General features: G+C 32.1%; 2 long non-coding RNA genes across 3 annotated transcripts; both read left to right on the top strand.

Moving 5' to 3' along the window:
• Positions 1–6,168: 6,168 nt before the first annotated feature.
• On the top strand, positions 6,169–9,517 carry LOC116414017 (uncharacterized). Its single transcript, XR_004224454.2, has 2 exons — positions 6,169–6,447; positions 9,322–9,517. It is a non-coding gene; the product is annotated as an uncharacterized LOC116414017 (long non-coding RNA).
• Positions 9,518–11,975: 2,458 nt separating this feature from the next.
• Positions 11,976–13,519, top strand: LOC147656358 (uncharacterized). 2 transcript variants are annotated; one of them, XR_015294570.1, is made up of 4 exons: positions 11,976–12,223; positions 12,324–12,555; positions 12,736–12,808; positions 12,968–13,519. It is a non-coding gene; the product is annotated as an uncharacterized LOC147656358 (long non-coding RNA). The 2 variants fall into 2 exon arrangements; XR_015294569.1 differs by lacking the exon at positions 12,968–13,519 and having other exon boundaries at positions 11,982–12,223; positions 12,736–12,939.
• Positions 13,520–17,059: the final 3,540 nt, after the last annotated feature.

Here is a 17,059-nt window from a genome sequence, read left to right as displayed (position 1 = left end):
CTTCCTTTCTTTTTTTTTTTTTTTTTCAATCGACGAAAAATCTTTTCACGACAGAAGGAGGAAAGCCGAGACGTGATCTGGCTTAACCTGGCCGCTTCAATATGGCTTGCGGAACATTGGTCGCGGATCGGTCGTGGCGGCAAGGAAACGTGGCACGTGCCCGTCGTACAAAGAAAAACGAAGCGTTCTAACGCAGCATCCGCAGCAAGGTCGGTGCCATCTGTTGCTCCTCACGGCCTGGAAAGCTGAGCCCGCTGGCCCACTTCGGACGAATTCTTTTCTGGTATTTTACCAGAAGGATAAGCACTCGCGTGCCAGCCTCCATCGTGCATGCACTCGGTTTAACGTTACCACGTTGCCGGGCATTTCAAGAATGCCGCAAGACGTTCCTCTGCTTTTTTTTCTGTACATCTTCGAGATCCGGCAGCTGGTGTGCTCGTCGATTTTGATATCTCGTCGAGACGATTATCGATGCACAATAGAAATTTCGAAATCTGCAAAAATTAATCGACATTAATGTCAAAATATATTATTGTATATTATTGATAAAATTGTATGAATAATTGATAAAATTTTTGTCGGCTATTGTTAAATTGCAGAAAAAAGAAGAGTAAGAGTAGAGCGAAGGAATTAAATTAATTAAACATTTATTAACAATTTGTGCAAGGATGCATCTCACCTCAGCATCCAGTAAAGTCAAGAACTACCTGCTGTCAACTTCTGACCTTTTTTTTCCATCGATGAGTCGAGTTTCATATTGGATTGGATGAAGTAAGAAATATACGTTTCATTGTTATTTGATTTCTGTCTGTGAATAACACTTGCTCTAAAGTTGCATCAGGTTGCATCTTCACTTCTGCATTTTATTCTAGAAAAGTGGTGAAATTGCTGAAATACTCATATTACTAAAACAAATGTCACATAATAAAATGATATACATTATAAAATTTTTCTGAGAAAAATTCAAATATTCCTTTCTGCTAACGTATATTAATTTTATCTTTATTGAAGAAATTTTAAATTATTTAATCACTAATACTTCCCTTAATTTTAATTGTCGAGATTCTCAAGTTTGACAATTAATCCCAAGCAGAACAATTTTCTTGAATTTTCGTTGATCAAACATTGCGAAATCGTGAAAAGCTATAACACCAGCTGGTTGATCATCCATGTCCCATCTTAAGAGACAGAATTTGAGTAATTTTTGGCAAAGGTGGCCTGACAGGTGTAATACGCAGACCTCTTACGTGTCATTAAGCATGGTGAGGTAACATCAAGGAATTTCGCCATAGTTGTATATATACCGAATACATATTTGAGTATGATATCGTGGACGATATAGAAATTCAAGCATGGTCCTCTTGTGGACACGGGTTGACAGCTGTGCCCGCCGTCCGTCCAGCATCGTTACGCAGTGTCGTTGTAAAGTAGCAAAGGACTTAAGAAACTAACTGCAGCCTCCTCGAATATTTGAGCATGATATGCTTTTATGCGATGGACAAATTTCCAGCTTCGCTATGACAGCTGCAAAATATGCGTTCAAACTCCAAGTATGTGCGCTAACATGCGATAAGAATTTGTAAAATGTTGAAATAAGATATTTATCGTATAGAACTTACTTACTTACTTGAGTAATAAATGCAATCGCTTGTTTGTAAAAAAAATCACACAGCGTACTCTAAAATGATAAAAAAAAGTATATATGTAACATAAAAATTGAAATATGTTCAAAATAATTATACAAAAGTGTTTTCTATTCTCACTAATTAGTAGTCTGAATTTTAACTGAAATTTATTTTTAATTTTAATTTGAAAAAAGAAACATATTGCGAAATATTAAATATTTCTAATTTAAATTTGGATTTGATTGATATTCCAATTTCGTAGCCGCATGTTTTAATTAATTGGCTAATTAATTGCATCATCATCATCATCGAAACGAAATCACGGGCTGTCGATCGAATAAATCGGAATCCAACAATCAATACGGACTTTCCTTTCGTGAGAAATCCTGGTCAAGGATCCTTGTTCGGTATATATTCCGAATTGGAACAGGTGCTCGTCAGGGATGTCGCGGGTAAAGAAGAATTTCAGGCGAACCGCCGTGATTGGTTCGTCGTGTGGGCAGCTGTTCGTAGCCTCCAATTAAGTAAGTGTTGTGTCGTAACAGGTGTCGCATGATTATCAGGTACCATGGAGGACCAGGCCAATAAATATCATTTGTAATATTGTAACTAATGTGTCATGCATTTTTGAATATAGCTAAATGATAAGACAATCTTCTATTGATCCTTTTCATTCCTGTGGATAAAATTATTTGATTCCCTTTATTCAGGAATTTTTTTTTTTTTTTTTTTTGAATGAAATCAATTGATCTTTCAGCATATACAACGAATATCAGATTTTATAATTAATATAAAAATTCAAAAATAAGAAAAATAAAATATGTATTTTTCATTTGCAATTAAACGGATAAAATTTCTTTGAAGGATCTTTGAATGCGGGTTTGATTATGGATGCATGGTCGACATGAATGTAGGATCGATTAACGAAATTTCTGTAGAAGCACCTGCAGATTTCTACTAAATTAATAACGCCAGGTCTACGGATATATGATCAGATAAGAAGATATTCGATTCGCTGAAAATTTAATTATCCAGTCAACAGAAAATCAATTTAACTTTCTATTAGACATATAATCGTTTAAAAATCAATAGCTCGATCATTTCCTTAGTCTTTAAAAAAAAAAAAAATCAAAATTAATAACATAAATTTTAATCGATAAAATTTGAGGTTAGAATTTTTCATCATTTCATTGCCTGGATTAATAGATAGATTATTAAGAAAATATCTGTTAATATCTCACGTCACTAAAGGAAAAACCCATAAAACTCAACTGGTGTAAAATTGCAAAATCAGAGACCACCTTGAAAGAGAATTAATAGCCCGAAGGAAAACTTACGTATAGTTGATGCCATGAAGGGAGATACGCATGCATGCACGATCGTACCCTTCTTGGAGATATCTGGTGCTCATATAGTATACCTTCTATTTAGAGAGTTGGTGCATAATATCTTCCGATCATCCTACCGATCAATCTTCGTCGATCATTTTCCGTGCAAAACATAGTCATATCAAATCATCAAGTCACTTCTTTCCTATATTGCGTAAAATTTTAACAGTATTTATTACAAAGACATTCCAAAGTTTTAAAATAATTATAATACATAAAAATTTTTAGCATAATTCTGAATAACCTGAAATTTCTGAATATTGAAAATGAAATTGAAATGATATTCGTTACTTCAGAATAGAAAGGAGAGCCATTTTCAACGGTAGCTCAATTGTTGCTGGATGAATAAGAGATCAGGAAGGTTCGAGGTGAATTTAAATAGGAAAAGGAATAAAATGCAGCACGTGCAAAGATCACCGGAACACGCACGAAAATACTCGTCAGTCCCGCTGGGTACCTGGATCATATTCAGTCATATAGGCTGGTGTATAACACTTACCTATCTTTACCCAGCAACCTACCAACCTCGGCTATCTAAGACGAGGCTCATCGTGGCAGCGCACGGTGGTAGTAGCACGTGCTCAAATCCGAGCAGCTGCCTGTTTGTTGCCCCGGCAGGAAGGATATTCGCTTTCGACCCCCTCCGCCACTTCCTTCCCATCTTGTTCTCCTCGCTCGAAGGGCTCTCCTTTTTCTTTTCCTTCTTGTCCCTTTTCGGTTTTCACGCCAGTTCTCTACGACAAGAAAATGGAAGGGATGATGATGATTACTCTGATTTCATTCCACAGGTAGATACATAAATCGGTTTTAGTTTTGAAAACAATTATGCAAAGAAAAAGTTATCAGATGTTTTCACTGAATATAATTTAATTATAATATAAAATTGTAATGTATATTCTATGTAATGTTCTTTTATTTGAAAGATATATATACTACTTTTATATAATATTTCATACTAATAAAATTAAATGATTTTAGAATCATTTTTTAATGTTACTTTGTTAATATCGTATATATATATAAGTGGAACATGTATTTCAAATCATTTAAATGATATTATTTAAAATTACTTAACAAATTTTTTTTAACAAATTTACTAAGTTGAGTTCAATGCAATATTTTATCAAAATTAATTATGGTGTTGATTCCAATATAATTGATAATTTCTGCTGAAATTAATCAATGAATATGTTAAAGGTTTAAACATGTTATATTTCATTAAATTTATCAGAAAATTTAATTGGATAGAATTGCAACAATATTATATTGAAATTGTATAAAATGAAGATTTTAATTCATAATTCCCGCGAAAATTACATATATATATAAAATATATATATAATATACATGCAAGTATTTAGTATAATACATCGTATTTCATGAGGTAGATTGGATTACGATAAAAATAAATTGTGATAATTATTTCTATTCACACATGAAATGTTTCCATTTATATATATAAAAATTTTTTTCGCAAAAAACGAACATGATTTAAATTTCAAAAATCACAATATATAAATAATACATATAACATAACCTCAAAAGCTTTTAATTACTTCATGTTTGAAATAATTATAATAAAATTATTTTCAGGTAAAATAATTTTATTTTGGAATGAGTTAATTATTTTATAAATTCATTTAATAAATGAATAATCAGTACAATTTTGCTGTATATCAATAAATTCAATTACATAATGCGAATCAATTCATTAGAAAATAATAAATTTAAGAATGTATAAAATTATGTTATTCTGAAAATTTTTTTTCTCAATTATTTTTACTTATTATTATCTTTATTTTCCAATAATTATTAAATATTTTTTACATTTAATTACAATATTTATTATAGTAGTACTAACTTTTCATTCAATATGAATTCAAAATATTAATTAATATTTTATTATATAATATTAAAATTATTTAATCATGATTAAGATATTTTTCTCTTTTATTAAATTTTAGAAGAAAATAAATAGAAATCTGATAAGAAAAGTTTTATTTCAAATTTCCATTTAAAGATAATTTACGTTAAAGCGGTATTCTTTCTTGACAGTATAATGAACTTTCAAGAACTTTCGTAACAAACCTTATTAATGTCATCACGCAATCTAATTGTACTTGTGTAGTTATTCAATCTATCTTAACCCTTTATGATTGCTTGTATCACGACAAACACAATTCAAATTAAACTTTTTATTTAAGTGTTCTGTCCCTATCACAAAGAAAGATTTAAAAACAAATCCAAATAGAATCTCTTGAAATTCAAAGAGAATTCATGTGTAACGACATTTTTTAAAATAATCCGCCATGTTTGAACTATAAATCAAAGTAAAATGGCCTACGTGTATATATATATAGTGTAAGAAAAGCGTTTAATTGACATTTCGATTGAATTTCATAAATAATAAATGAAAAAAAAGTGACACGCAATAATACCACCAGTGAACATCAAGCAGCTATGCATTGGTCGGTGTCTGTACCTGCTCGACTCTCTCGAAAAACCGCGAGGAAAAGCAAAAGAGGGCAGAGTGGCGGAGGTGCAGCAGCTGGCTTCACCGCAACATCTGGCGGCATTCGATACTTATTCGGTAGTGCCACGCGCCACTTCCACGTCTCCGCCTCTCTTTTCTTTCTTTCTTCGCTCGCTTCCTCTTCCTATTTTCGCGCTTTTCCGGCCACGACCCGCCTGTCACACGACATCGAACATTATTCTGTCGAATTTTGTTGGTATTCTCTTTACTCGTTTCCGGCTCGATCGTGCGATTCAAACAATGCTCCATTGATTCATTATTCAAAACATAATATTCTCTTGAGAATTTATCTTCGTTCAATTTTTATTTTATAGACTACGTTAATCGTAAATCTTTAGAACTTTATTGAAGACAACTATATTATCGATAATTCTACATCATCGATATTACTAATTCGATATTACTAATTCGATATTATTGACATTGGATTAATGAAACAATAGTAATATCAGAAACAATTGCGGTATTAATAATACTTTGTTAAAATAAATAATCATTGATTATTAATGAAACAAAACAAAATTAGTCTTTATGAATTTGTGCAATGTCACAACTATGTATATTCTATTGATACGATAAATTTATCGAATGAATAGATATCGATGTAACAATTGAAATAATCGATATGAATAACAGTGATGCCAACATCGTATAACCAACAAAAAGGCAAATTTTCAGGAAGACAATTAACGAGTAACGAGTTACCTTTGGAGAATTCGTGGGACGGATTCTACTGTGAATTGTTAATTTCCGTAACGAAGTATAAGGTTAACTGGACGCTTTCGAAACAACCGGTGCTTACACGCCCAGGAAGCAGGAAGGAGAAGAAGGATGCAACGATAAAATCATTCGAGTCGTTGCCCGAAAACAGGCAGTCGAAAGCACCAGGAGACTTCGTGAGGTGAATTGTGCACATGTAACCAAGCAAAGGGAAAGTCATTAAACCACATCATTAAGTTGATCTTTTTGATTCGCGGAATTGATCTTACGAATTCGTATCTTTCTTTCATCTTACCGTTGATAATAAATTTGATTGCTTTATTTCCTCGTTCTTTTCAATTATACCGATATTTTCGACTCATTTAATATTTTAAGTGCTTATCTTATTTGTCGTTGTATATGAAAAGGCCCATACGCCATCGTATGTAAATACCAAATATCTTATCTTGAAAACACCACTTTTCGTCAACTATACATTTCGTTTCATCTCAAATTTTATTATATTTTATGTTTTTTTGTCGTGAAAGTTATTAAATATAAAAGTACTGAAATAGTGAGATCTATTAATTAATTAATTAATTACTTCATATGATATGTATTTTAAGATATTCTGTAAATATAAATATAAACAATAATTGAATTATTTCTTTTTAATAATTTCAATTATTAAGATTATTAAACACATGTGAAATTCAAACTTGCAAACGATGAATTTAAATTTTTTATAAAAGAACATGATAATAAGCATTATGACATCAAAGAAAACAACCAATGAAAATTTAAGATTGATTCAATCTTTTCTTTTACTATTTTGAATGAAAGATAAGAAATATTGCATCGAGTTCACATCATGTCTTTTTCATTTGCATCTCCAAACTAAATCCCACAATTGTTTCGAACAATAGATTCTACACAATCTGCGTTTACGCTTTTTTCTCTATTCTTCTAAACATTCATTCCTTCTCATTTTGCTATTTTTATTATCTTTTTATGAATTTTGACTCGATAAAATTTTTTTTCAGAGATGCAATCGCCGCTGTAAATCGTTTCTAAATTATAGCAACAATACAAATCGAATGAAAACTTGGCAGAAAATCGTGTTCGATTCGTATTCTTATAAAATGCAATACAGGGTGAGCACATTCCCATGACAGGAAGACTGAAATTAGGTTTCCTGCCGAGTGCACGAACCGAAAGATAATTCCTTTCCAAGTTGTACGAACAAGGAATTATTTTTTTTCTTATCACACTACTCATTCCTATTCTTTTCCGGAATAAGTTTTACGGATATTAAAGGATAGGGAAAGTTTCTCTTTGAATCAAGAGCGAGTCATTTCCATTTTCTCATCTTCCTCTTTGTATTTTTGAATTCAGGCCAGATCTACGATTGGAAACTTTCGCATCAAAAAGTTTATTCATTATAATCAGGATTATCAGTTTTTCTCGAGTTCTATTTTAATCTAGAGAGAAATTTCATTGAAGAAATCGAATCCTCTATAATTGGAATGAAATTTCTGCAGTAACAAGGCATTCATGAAGGAAGAGGAACGAGAATTTCCACCAATCTTTTAAAAAGTTTTAAGTCTATTATCTTTTGCATGGGAGTTTAGTAAGTAAGAATTAATTAAAATCTTAAAAAATTCATAATTGTCGGAGTAAAATCTATTGTTTATTCACTGTTTTCTTTTATAATATCATTATATCTTAAATTCTTAATATCTTAATATATAATGATTCCGATCAAGGGTTAAGACAATATCGAAACTGAATGAACTTTAATAGCGAATACTATGAAAGTTCAACTTCTCATTTATATCGTCCGGATGTACGGTTGAAGCCACCTTCGTGGCATTCCCCTTCGTTCTATATTCATATCCGTAGTAAAGTAACCAGTTAATGTTAATGAGCCGCCATCAAGATGGAAAATTAAGAAGAATCCAAATGTCGATTGATTTCAATTATAATTTCATTTTTATAAATTGATTTTCTATCTCGGATAAAAATTGTATCAAAAGAACATAAATTAACCAGAAATGTAGTCTTTATGTTAATACTTTTTTTTTGTTTCTTCTATTTTCCATTTTTTCATTTTCTTGATTTATATTTTTCATTTTCTTAATTAATAAAAATTGTTATTTCAAGGTATCTAGAATAAAATTAGTATAAAAAAAATTGTAAAAGAAATCGCTCAGAAGAATTATAAAATCATTTAATGATATAAAGCAATTTCATAAAATGATTATCTCGTCAAGGAAATGGAATTTCTATCTCAAGATTATCTAAAGGTATAAAATTTTCTGAAGGTATAAAATATAATCTCCGGTCTGGTCTTTTCTAAGAATTTCCTAACATCATCAAATAAGAATAAAATTTCAAAGAGATTACATTATAAAAAAAATATTATTCTCTATTATTTATAAAAATTCAATATTAGCAATTTATGTTTATGTATTAACTAATTATAAACCATATCTCATCGAGTGATTTTTCAAATAAAATAAAAAATTTTGAATTTCTTTTTATGTCATGCATAATGCACGCGATAGAAGGTTTAATTCTGGTTTTGATCAAAAGATGAAACTAATGACAAATCTGCATTCTGATCGACTTGTAAGACAAAATAAATATTTCGTAGCTCATGACTACTAGGTCTAAGGACGTGAAGTCGATGTCGGTGGCGGCGACGCACCGAGCGTGCTTCCTGCCGCTTGACCGGAAGTCGCGAGTCAGAGGCTCGGCTCTACGTAGGCGTTACGCTTCCTTACGCGTATCTACACCGTCTCGCTACCCAGTTTCTCCTCTGCCTCGTTGCTGCTCTCCGTGGAAGACCCTTCGGCGCTCCTCACTCGAGGAACCTTCTTTCAAGGTCATCCTATCCGGGCCAACCTTTCTTCCTCTCTTTCGTTATCCTCCTTTCTTTCGTTCTCTAATTTACAAAAAACAAATTGGTTAATTATTTTGATCTCAAAGAAACAATTACTTTTTTCTTTTTTAATTGTATCATATTTTTATTATTTTATTGAATCTTTCGACTGATTATGGTATTATGTTTCAGATAACGTATACTTTTAGAAATTACAAATTATTCGACAACGTACATCATCACGAAATAATGATTTTTCTTCTGCATCCTCCATTCTTCAATTTTTACTTTAACAATCTAACAAGTATCTGTATAAGCAGAATTACAAAGCATAGAAAGTGAAAGTATTCTATGAGCCTAAAGAGATATGTGAAATGTGAAATAGAAGGTATTATCGATTCAAATGCAATAATTAGTCTACTAGTCTTAATCCATTTTTACTAATCTATTATTTTACACCAGAGAAGGAAGAACGAAGAAATGGAAAAGAATAAAGAGGAATAATGGTGAATCTCAATTACTACATCTTGGAAATCTCGAATCTCTTTAGAAAGTGAACTTCACTGGCCGTTAGGTCGAGGCTTACAATGCTTATTAATTAATTCAATAATAAGAGGAGCGTACACGCTGTTCCATTTCTTTCGGTGAAATCCTTCTCGTGATTACAAGCGAGTCACGCCGCTTAACGATGCCGTTAATTGACCCGCCCGCAAAGAGTGCTTCTACCTCTCCCTCTTTCTTCTTTCTTTCTTCTTCTACGCGAAATCCACGTGCGGTATTTATTTCATGATCGCAAACGAGCCTCGCGACTTACAACGTCATTAATTGTCTGTACGGAAAGACAACAAGTTCACAAGCTTTCTGTCAACGTTGTGCACGTTAAACCTGTTCCATCAGCTACGAACGCGTAACTGTATTTGAGGTTAGCTGGATAAACATCTAAGGAAACAAAGCTTGACATCTGTGCAAAAATCATCGGCTGATAATAACTCGAGAAACAATATTTTGAAATTCGATATGTGGTTTATTATGATGAAATATTATATATATATAATAACAGAAAATTTCGCTTTGGACTTGTGATCGCTAGAGTAATATTTATTTCGATCATTTGCAAATTATATCAAAAATTTGAAATGTTTTCTTGAAGAATATATTTAGTGGTAAGGATTACGAAAATTTTTATTTTTATAAATCGAAAAGTTTTAGAATATGTAATTAATATTTATCTACTAAATATATTGGTGTAATCATTGATAATTTGCATGTTTATATTTATATTAAAATGAACAAAAAAAAGAAAAGAGAAAATAATGCGGTTGTCGTTGGTTTATTATCAAAGATTGTAATTTTTTTTTTTTTTTTTTTTTAGGAACTGTAATATTAATTAATGGAATTCAAATTCACAGAAGTACTTATATGAAAAATAAAAAAAAGAAGATTTATTATAAAGAGAAGAGAACGAATTCTATAATAATGCATGATAAGCAAATTTATTGGGTAGCTATATATTTTTTTCATCCTATATTCGATATAGCAGTCGTGATATCGGTCGGGCTTGTATCGAACGATATGCTTTCCGCTTCTTCGACACTAATTGGCCACGTTAAAATCTCGCATCTGGCGTATCAATAATCTCACGCGATAGCAGGAGCCCTATAATTACGAGGAGATTAATTATAATTGGGATACGATAATCCTTTTTTCTTCCGTTTCATTGCTCCCTTTTGGGAGACATTGTTAATTCATGAGATTCATAATATCGTCAATCATACTTATTTATTGCTTTTTCTTATATTATTCAAAAAATTCTTTCTATCGATTCTTAATACCTAATGATTTTTGGTTATTTAAAAAAAAATAAATCTTCAATGAATGGTTAAATCGGAATATTGAAAATAAAATTTTCACGCCATTGAAATTAATTAAATAACGGTTTGAAAAAAAAAACATTTTTTAACAACACGATTTATGATGATCAATGATGATCAAGCCCCATTGAGTGTTATCAAGTTTTAGAGATTTTATAATATTAACGTTTCACTCAAATTGCTCGATCCTCTCTCGATTTTCATTTAATTTTTCCTCCCAAGAATTATGATTCTCTCTTGAAAAACTCGCGCAATTTCACGTGTTCACGCTACGGTCGAACGTAAAAAGGAACAGCTTAATACATATGCAAATATCGGGGTGAAGCCGCGTTCTAAACATAGTCAGGCCGACATCATGCTACGACTTCCTTTCTCGAATCGGTGTCCCGCTGGATCGCCGCGTTGAACGAAACTTGAAGGGCTAGGGTTAGGTGTGCCGTTTCACTCCGTTAATTTCGGTTCTCCTCCGTTTTTTTTCCTTTTTTTTTTTTTTTTTTTTTCCATTCCTTCATTCTTTCATTCGTTCACACGCCAAAATAAAAGTTCCAATTCGTTAGTAGGCGAACCGTGCTGGCAGAAATATGTAATTGGCGACGAAAAAGCGCGGGGAACCGTCGCATACACGGCCCACTGAGTTTCGATGCGATCAACATCGGCATGGACACAATATCCAACAGGTTGTATCGCCACCCTAATTATAATTAGCCCGCTAATAATTGCGCCTTGAATTCTAATGCAGCTGAACAACAGACTGGGAGATGGGCTTTTCGCAACTGACCCGTGTCTCGACGGTTACCATACGTTGGAACTAACGGTGATCGCCATTTTTTTTTTTTTTTTTTTTTTTTTTTTTAGAATTGGAGGGAAACTATTAGTAGAAGTAAGAATAAAATTAAGTTCAATAATTATACTGTTATAATATCTTTTTTTTTTTAAATTTCCTTTTGCAATTTGAATTCATTGTTAATATCATTTTAGGTTATCATCCATTATTCAGCCTCGTGAAAAATCGCATTGGTTATACAGGATAGAAGATGTTTAGTGATTAAGCACGATGGAGAGTTAAAGTGAAGTTTTTAAATTGAATGTTTTTTTGAATGGGTGAGAATCAAAGAAAGATGATTGGGAAAAAGATATATGATATCAATGTATCAAAAATGTCATAATATTCATATAATAATTAAGTGAAAGGAACAGTAATCGAATTGATTAAAATTAGAAAGGTAATCAGGAAGGATTTTTTATTTTTTTAAAAAAAATATCCTGTTTCATTTTATCATAATTATAAATTGTATCTGATCTATTTCTAATTTTTCTCATCAGGATTGAGTGGAAATATAAAACGTGCCAACATCCCGTCAGTCGAAATTTAATCACGCGCTGACGATCGTTGTCTCTATAATTGGCTAAATTTCAGTTGGACATGGCGACGGGGAATATTCTTGTTACGAGACGATTCACCTGTTGATTCCAGAGGATAACATCCTGTCTGTCCATGGAAACGCATCTTTTTAAACTCATACATTCGACTAATCCATAAAAAATCTTTTCGATGGTATCAAAATTCTAATTTTTAAATAATAATTTTTACATAATTTTATAAAACCATTTAATCAATTAATTAGAATAAAAGAATAAAAATTAACAATAAGATATTCTTTTATTCTTAATTTTTGAATTAATTTTTCCTAATTATTTATAATGTATTATTATATTAAAATTAATGTATTTTCAGATAATGGAGTTGATCACTTGGTCTTTTAATAAAAATCATCAATTATGATTGATTGATATCAAGATGTTTCAAGGTAATCACAAAGACAAATAGTAAACTAATAAATATTAACAGAATCATGTATCTATTAAAATCTTGTGATTATTTATATACTTCGTGATCTTGATGATAAATTTTTATCAGCTAATAAAAACATTAAACAGATTGAATTTGTAACTTATCGTTCATTCAGTGAACAGTGAAACAAGAGTTTAATGAAGGGTCAATTAACGTTGAAAAATGTGTGAATTCAAGATATGGACATTGATCGAGAAGTTGCATCAAAATTAATCTTCAGCGAGACCTATCGAGGAAACAAACCACTGTTGATTGCTTGAAAGACCGGAAATTCCGGGGTATTCAGCCAGTAACCTCCGAGAAACGAAGAAAATTATTCGCCACTGTACAGGAACACCTGTCAGTCGTGGTTGCAACGTGTCCTCGAGGAGATCGTGGATCGATTGCACCTCCACTGATTAATTAACCAATCAAACTGTCTAAAGAATTTAAAAGAATGTCGTGTCGCATTGTATGACTAATTGTATTCTTCTCGCTGAACAATCAATCAATCAATCAGTTTTTATATTTGAATAATTGATTGAACAATTAATAAAATATTAAATATTGTTTATCCATTTTAATCATCTAAATATGACGGCTGAATACTTGTGGTATACTTGTCAAATATAATTTTTCAAAAAAATTACTTGTAATGTAATTAATTAAAATAATATTTAATTACAAATGATGAAATATTTTGCAAATAGCTATAACATTTGTTTCACAATAATGAAACGAAAGAGAGAGAGAGAGAGAGAGAGAGAGACAGAGAGATTAAATAACTTTAAGATTTTAATAGATTCTGCAAATGCGGTGACACAAGGTCCGTGAGAATCATATTGTGTTTGTGACGAAGGAACCGTTTCATTGTAACTCGGCTTGCGGTTAACTATCATAGAAGTTATTAAAAACCGCAGTTACAGTCATACATATTAATGAACTGGTTTCTATTCGTCACGCTTTTAATTTACGAGATCTTATATTGTCTGGTACGTGCTTTCTATTCTTAATCGTGTTTGACACAGATTTTTCATTTACCTCAAAATATATCGTCCAACTGAAAAAACTCAATTCTTTTATAATTTCATTCCAGGCATATCCCTAATAATTATCTTATTCTGACTGAATTAGAAGACTGGTTCTGCCATGTTATTTCTTCAAATTCAAAGATTCAAGTTATTTATCGTCACGTGGAGAAAAAAAAAAACACTGAATGAATCGTCGAGGTAAAAGCAGCATATCCACGTGACAATATCAAAAATCGAAAACACCTGGTCACTGGATCGATTTCAAAAATAGCATTGTCGATAATAAATTCATCAACATTTTAATTAGCCGAAATTTCTTTAACGGGGAAAGGAGACGAAACGAACCACTCGCTAATGTTGTTTATCGGCCTTGAGCGATATCGCTATCAACGTTTGGCCATGGAATCTTTAACTAAGGATTAACATCGTCGCAATGTTTCGAAACGAGTATCGGGAAGAGAACACGGGAACGAAAGAGGGAAGGAACGGAACGGAACGGAACGATAAGATGAAAGGAGAGGGAAGAAAGATGCATTGCACGCGCGGATGGAAGGTGCGGACGTACACCTGAGAGCAGGTGCATAGCAAGGTCTCGGTCCTCTCCTCTTTACTCGTCTCTCTTTCGTGCCACCATCGGACAATCGGTCGATCCGGGGGACATAAAATTGATCGAGTCCGGTTCGTCGATCCTTTCCAGTCCTTTCTTTTTTCACTCGGCTTTTCTCTTCGCTGATCGATTGGAAAATTAAGCGTCTGTGCGGCTGTGCTGCTCTTTAATCGCTTCGTACGATAATCAATTCGATAATTTCTTTGAATTTGGAAGCAAGAAGAAGAAGAATTGATGCGGATAATTTGATGCTTTGCGCGATACATGGAATTTTGTATCCGCCAAGTTATTCATCGCGTTTACTGAATTACAATTGATCCCTTTTTTTTTTTTTTTTTTTTTTTTTTGCTTTAGGAAATTTTCCAAAAGAAATTTTACGTATTCTTTTCAGATTCATGTATTGATCTATATCTCGAAACAATTTTGCAGCAAAGATTGTAAGATCGTTTCGATTTTTTCCTCCGTACATGAGATAGTGATTCATTTCAATGTATTATATTATTTGTATCAACGTTGGATAACAAAGGAGACTGCTACAAAGAAAACTTAACTACAGAAGTTTTTTTTATCGTTTCTTGATAAATTTTTAAAAATTCACAGTGCGATGCCAGAGGATTCTTTTTCCCTTGAAACAATGTATACATTGGTTCCATCAACTGGAATAATTCACGATTGTTTATTAAATTGCAAAGTGCACGTTTTCGTGATCATTTTCTTTCTTTTCTTTTTTTGCTTGGGAAAAACACATGCAGCCTTCGAGGAACAGCTATTTGCATTAAATGCATTAAACCCATGCGGGCTTTTTAATTATACACATATATAAGTAAGTATTTACGTTTTCACGATACATTTTTTATTATTAATACTTTGTGCATTACAGAATTTTTATAGAAGTACTAAACATGTTAGCATCGAAACTAATTTCTGGAAATTTTTTAATTTGCACTTTTTGTTTCTTGGAATTGGATTCACCTTTCCAATCGTTGAATATTTATGGCCTTGTTCTGTTACTTTAGGGGAATAATAATCTTTTAAGCGAAAATATATTAAAACTTTTCATCGACTCGATCGAAGTGAATCTAAGTGAATAGTCCCCTCGCTTTGTTGCATCGAAGAAATAATTTATTTCTCCAGCTGCCACGATTAGTTCCACTCGGCAGTTTCTAGTTCTTGCAAAGGAACCTTCGAAAGATTGTGAATGCCCTTCGCATGAAATGACCAACTCCTTTAATATTTTATCAATTCCATCGAAGAATAAATTTCTGTAAGTATGAAAATGATATTTAAGTTTCTCATTTTTCCATCAAATTCTCTTTTACATATATATATATATATATTTACAAAACGAATACTCTGAAACATTATTTTCAATTTCTACTTTCAATTAAATTCTTTCCTTCTCACAACGATTGAATCAAATTATAGAAGAATATTAAAATTTGAATAATTGTATCATTCTATTTTATTCTATTCTAGATGTGACATTCTGCAGAAGCCCTTATTTTATCGTCAGAGATCTTGGAATGAAAATGAAAAGGGCGTGAAGACGGGAAACACAATAATGATGGAGTTGCCACGGCGTCAAGTCAACCGGTACGTGGGCGGTGTAAAAATCGAAACGCTGGCCCTCTGTCTCGAAACCAGAGAGAATGATCGACATCAAAGGCAATCACGCAGATGATGACGCGACTCCAGCCGGCAGCTGCTTGCTCGCGTCGATGATCATCGCCCTCGGGTTTCAGGCGTGCCTCTGTCGTCTCTTGTCACGACGTCTCCGATCGTGTTGGAATCTCGTTTCCAAAGAATTCCTCGGTCCTTTCGTATAACCACGTACGAATCGATGATTATAACACGACGGCCTCCTCCTGGTTTCACTCGAAATTCTGCGAGTTTCTTGAGTAACTCTTGGCTGAAATTTCGATGAGGTACTCACGAGAGTGATAAAGTTATTTGGAAATTAAATGAGTGAATATTATACATAGTATATATATATATATATAGTCAAGGTTCAATTTTCATAAAATTGAAATAAGAGAAGAAAAAGAATTAAAAATTATTATTCCAAAGTTTTAAAATCATCAGGAGTTTTGTTATTGTAACATTTGATTGAAGAATATATAAATTTACGCGTCGATAAGGATGGATAAATGAATAATATTAGCAGCTATGTTTAACCGTTTCGATAAATTACAGTTTTCTCCACAGTGTGTGTCTTATTTTCTCGATGCACAAAAAAATAAGTGTAGAAAATGCAATTTTACGTTAAATATTATCCGAATATCAATCTCGATAACTTGGACTCGTTATCTCGTATAATATAATAATTCGTGATTATTTTCTGTTCTTATTTCTTTCTTATCGACCGGGTCATAATGGAACAGTTATGCGTCTGACTTTCTCTCGACATCTTCTACTGTCAGCGTTAGGTCAGTCCTGTTCTTGATTTATTCCGATACACTTCTTGTTCTTGTTTCGTTATAATATTGAAAGTGATGAATATTATATTTTTCTACTTTTTTGTTCTAGGATTAATATTATACGATAATATTAAATTTAAATGGTATTTCAACGATATTTCGTGCGTGTACTG

The sequence above is a fragment of the Apis florea genome, unplaced genomic scaffold, assembly GCF_048593485.1.
Source record: "Apis florea isolate Af1SG1 unplaced genomic scaffold, ASM4859348v1 contig_3793_pilon, whole genome shotgun sequence".
NCBI lineage: Eukaryota > Metazoa > Arthropoda > Insecta > Hymenoptera > Apidae > Apis > Apis florea.
Note: the sequence above shows the minus strand (reverse complement) of the source record. Positions and strands in the feature narration are given on the sequence as shown.